The sequence below is a fragment of the Marmota monax genome, unplaced genomic scaffold (assembly GCF_021218885.2).
Source record: "Marmota monax isolate L192 unplaced genomic scaffold, Marmota_monax_Labrador192_F-V1.1 WCK01_AAM20220418_F8-fsc00012, whole genome shotgun sequence".
Taxonomy (NCBI): domain Eukaryota; kingdom Metazoa; phylum Chordata; class Mammalia; order Rodentia; family Sciuridae; genus Marmota; species Marmota monax.
This window is the reverse complement of record NW_026695227.1, coordinates 28660273-28665233: the sequence shown is the minus strand read 5'-3', so window position 1 is coordinate 28665233 and position 4961 is coordinate 28660273. Positions and strand designations below refer to the sequence as shown.

The 4961-nt window shown below is 40.6% G+C and overlaps 1 long non-coding RNA gene across 1 annotated transcript; it reads left to right on the top strand.

Annotated features, from left to right (window-relative positions):
• Positions 1-764: 764 nt before the first annotated feature.
• LOC124087430 (uncharacterized) lies at positions 765-4338 on the top strand. The gene is made up of 3 exons (XR_006850049.2): positions 765-866; positions 1471-1604; positions 4005-4338. It is a non-coding gene; the product is annotated as an uncharacterized LOC124087430 (long non-coding RNA).
• Positions 4339-4961: the final 623 nt, after the last annotated feature.

Sequence of the window (4961 nt, the reverse complement as noted above, 5' to 3'; positions counted from 1 at the left end):
GACACAGGCTGGGAAAGCTGTGTAGCTCAGTACTCAGGTGAGACCAAGTAAGGCAACGGAGAGGAAGGACTCTCCAGAGAGCAGAGCCAAAAAGCTCTGAGAAGTGCCCCATGCCTGGGGGGACAGTCCCAGAACTCAAGATATGCTCCAGGCCCAACCTCCATTGGAGTGGTTTGAGCCAGTGTGGGGCAGATGTCCGAAATCTGACTGATCAGATTCTCTGAGAAACTCGAGATGGAGGCTGAGATGTTGCCTTGTTCTGAGTCATCAGAACTAAGGACATCATGGGGAGGGTCATCCTCACCCAACAAGTGTGCCGAGAATTCTATAGAGAAAGCTGGTCTTCTCTGTAGAGAACAGAAAAAAATGCATCTTGTGGAGAACAAGAGAGGAACAATCATGTTTAAAGGGAGAAGATGAAAAGAAAGAGAGAAGTGTGTTTCTGCCTGTGTCCTGCAAGCTTTCTAGTCTCTCGGGCTCCCCTTGGTCGAATCTCCTTGAGCACCAGCTGCTTTCCTGTGGGCATCAGGAGACTCCCAAGCGTCATGGCAGTCTATCTCCTTTTATTATTTAAGTATGATTGAATGGGTTTCTGTTTCTTTAAATCAAAAGAACCTCGACTGAGACAGTTCTCATACCTTATCACTGCAAAACCTCTCCAGGAAGGGCTGGCCCCTTCCTTCCTGCTGCACTGGCTGTGGTTACAGCATAGCAGTGAGATTTCTCTTCAGCATGCTCTGGGTTTAAATTATTATCGGGCAAGAGGAGTAACTGGAGAATTGGTTTATGCTTCCATCCCCACCTAGACTGTCCAGGCTTAAGGATGGCATCTTTAGTAATATTGAGAACAGCAATAATATGATAAAGTAAAACATGGATAATTCCAATTATCCTTAATTTCTTAATTGGGCTAAGAAGAAACTCTCTTCTTTATCTTTCTTATCAATTCAGTTCTGCTTTCTGGGAAGATTATTTTCTATCATCTCCTTTCTTCTAACACCTGTAACATCTCCCACCCTTTTTTACTGTCAGCTGAAGAACATCCTTCTGATTCCACTGAGACCAGACATAACTGTCTGATGGCCAGACATAACTGTCGTATCCTTTGCCAAATCTGCAAAACTAATTGCACCATGCCCGTGTCCTCTGCCCTGCATCCTGCTCCTATCAGTGCTGTCCAACAGGGTCTTCTATGGTGATAGCAATGTCCATCTCTCTATCACAAAGCCATAAGCCACATGTGGCTAGTGGCTGCTGTGCAGGACAGCCAAAATATAGAGCACTCAGTTTTGCTATAAAGGGAAATGGGCGTCATAGAGGGATAGGGGCCAAAGCAACAGTGCTTTTTTAAAGTCCAATGACCTTCTGGTTTATCTTCCCTCAATCTTATGCCTGGAGGGGAGGGTCAAGTTTCCAGCTGTGAAAGATGGCAGGGCCTGGTTGGTGAACTGGTTTTCCGATAATTTTCAGGTCCATCAGGCCCATCTTCACCCCTTACTCCCAGGTGATCCCGTATCACAAATCCTGAGCCTTTTGATGTCTCTGTGGTGCCATCCAGATCACTTCTAGTCCTTCCCAAGAGCCTCACTGATCTTCTCAATCAGGTATGTTGCCGTATTGCTCTCTAGCTTCTACATGTGCATGTTAGGGGGAGGGGCATGTGTGCTGTCATTAAAAATACTTTTTTGGTCTCAGATTTAGTGAGGTTTTAGAGGAAGCAGAAGTAAAAGCATGTGTGAGATCAGCCATCTGTAACCAGACGCTTCCTCATTCCTATTTGAATGAGATTCTAAGCAAGTTTTCATCCTCTACCAAATCTACGTTTGCCACAGTAACGCGAGGCCTTCCCATTGCCTGTTCTGTGGTCTATTCTCAGTTCTTATCTCATTTGACCACTTTGTAGGATTCACGTGGTTGATCAATGGCTTTTGGAACCCCTCACCATTCTCACTATTTTCTACATTTGGCATTCTTTCCCTCTCCTATATTTTGAATGCACTTTAAAAAATTAAGTTATAATTTAAATAGAGTAAAATACACAAATCTTAAGTGCACAATTCAATTAGTTCAGTAAATGCATATACCATTAACTCACACCCCAAGCAGGATGGAGAACATTGACATTCTTATTTTCTTCTACTGGGGATCCTCCTCTTCCTTTACCTGACTGTTAAATGTTGGAGTTCCCAAGGGGCTCAGTCCTTGGGCCTCCCGTGATTCTATCTATGTTGTCTTTCAATATTTAATCCCTTGGCTTTCTGTACCATTTAGACTTGTGCTGTCCATACAGTAACCACTAGCTCCATGTAGCTATCACATTTGAATTGAGTTTTGCTATGAATGGAAACTACAGACTGGAGTTCAAAGACTGCGTGTATTAAAGCATCATTTGGTACATATATTTACAATAGGGACAATTTTAATTTTTGTTTGATAATTTCAACTTGTCCTTTAGTGCCATAAAGACGCTACATATATTTATAACAAATTTTTATGTATCAGTTACACTTTTTTAGAAAAGGATATAAAATAGCTAATTGATATTTTTACATTGACTGCATGATAAAATACGATTTTGGATGTTTTGGGTTAAATAAAAATATTACTAAAATTAACTTTTTCTATTTTTTCCACTTTAAAAAAATATAGCTATTAGGAAATACATGTAACTTACATTTCTACTGGATGCCTCTAACATTGACAACTCCCAAATTTATATACCCAGCCTCAAACTCTCCTAAACCCCAGGTTTCACATGCAAATGCCTGCCTGACATACCCACTTTGCTGTATCATAGGCATTTCAAACTTAATAGCTCCCAAATGGAATTTCAGGACTTTCCTTACCCTATCTATTCCTCTCCAATTTCTCCTGTCTCAGTAAAAATACCACTCTTTTTATTCAGTTGCTCAGACCCAGAACTTTGGAATCATTCTTGACTGCTCCTGTCTCTCACTGTCCACATCCATTCTATCACAAATGCATACAGGATTAGGCAGCTTCTCACCTTTAACCCCATCTGGCACAGGCCATTGGATCCCACATGCCAGTCACAGGCTCCTGTATGTCCTGGCTTGCCCACTTCCCTCAACCAGTCACTTCTCTGAACCGCAGCCAAATGGATTCTGTTACAAACATTTGACAGATTAAGTTACTGCCTTACTCAAGACCCTCAAGACCTTTTTGATCACACCATAAATCGAGAGTCCTTACCATGCTGTGCAAGGTCCTCCCTGATCTCTCCCTGGCCATTGCTCTGAACCCCTTCTCACCTTTTCCCCATGCTCTCTGCACGTCCCCTGCACCACACCTTGCAGTCTCTCTCACATGTTTCCATCTCAGGGGCTTCGCCCTGGTTGCTTCCTCTGCCTAGAATGTGCAATTCATGGTTTTCCACAAGGTTCACTCTTCAGATCATTCAAATGTCACCTTTTTCAGAGAGACCTTAGAAACTTTATCTAAAGCATCACTTTCGTTACCTATACCTCTATTGATTTATTTTTAGTTCTTCTTGACTTTCACTCCCTGGCCTTGTTATGTATTTATTTGCTTATTCTCTGCGTCCTCCACACAAATGTAGGCTTCATGAGAGTAAGACTCAGACATTTTTGTTCATTCCAGTGTCCCCACCACCTAGAACATTGTCTGCCACATGGTTGGTGCTCAAAAGTTACTTTTCGAATGACTAAGTAAGTGTATATGGATGAATGAATTGAAGAATTGAGTGAATTGGAAGCTGAGCCAGTTTTTGCATTAACATTGGCGGGAAAAGTAAGTTCTATGAAGGCAAAGCCAGGAAAATGACTCAGACGCTGGCAGGAATCCAGCTTCCACGGGTCAGCACCATCCTGGAGAGCTGGGGGTGAGGTTCTGGCCATCTTCCCCTTGGCTCCTTCCCTTGGAAGAGCACAATGCAACTTGTTTCTTTACTCTTTTAAATTACTTCTATTGTTAGGAGTAACATTGTAATTACCACCACCACCCCCTTTTTTTTCTTGTCATAGATCATTGACACCATGCCAGAAAATCACCTGCCCAGTCATTGTCTGTGCTGCTGCCATTCTTACTAGGGTGTGGCAGATGGTGTTCAACTCTCCTGCTCTTCAATTGTCAGAATTAGGTGTCATGGTTATATCCTGTCCGTTCCTCCCAATAAACCAGAGATGGGATTCAATGATGAAGTACCAAAATGAGAACCAGCAGTCCTGAAGTACAATTCAACCCCATTGTAATAGTCTTAATAATTGATAAATTCCCACAGATCTGACTTATCAAATCTTCTTTGTTAAAAATACATAAAGTCTTCTTTGTCTATGCAACATTCTACACAGTGGTGAATCTGGGTTATTCTCTACAGCTGCTACCTTTTAAGAACTAAGAAAAATTACATTGTTATCGGCAGCTTCTACTTCTTTTGTAAATATAATTTTGTAATATGTTTTTGTTGTTTGAAATATTAGAAAATACAGTTAAATAAAAAGAAGAAAATTTAAAAACATCTATGATTCTAGTATACCATTAACATTAGTTTGTATCACTTCCAGAATCTTTCTTCTGAAAACACATTTCAATGCATGTATAACATTGATAAATAGATAAACTGCACATTCTTACATTGAGAAAATCTTCTTGCAAATATATGGGTTATATGCAAAAGCTAATGCTGTTGGGTGAACACCTTTTATCAGCATATTTCTTGTCCATTAATATCATAGCCACTATCTGCAAAACTTCTGCTCCCTGAATATTGATATATCCATTCTTGACGGGGGAAAAAAAAGTGTGTGCCAAACTGCTAGTAAATAGCACCATTCTGCATAAAGTAGTGGCCAAAGCCAAAACCCCAAGGCAACATATATCGCTGGTAAAATATGTGAAATTAATAACACTTATGAAATCTGAAAAGGCCTAGTAAATTTTATGACTAATGACAAGGACATTTAAATTAAAAAAAATTAAAT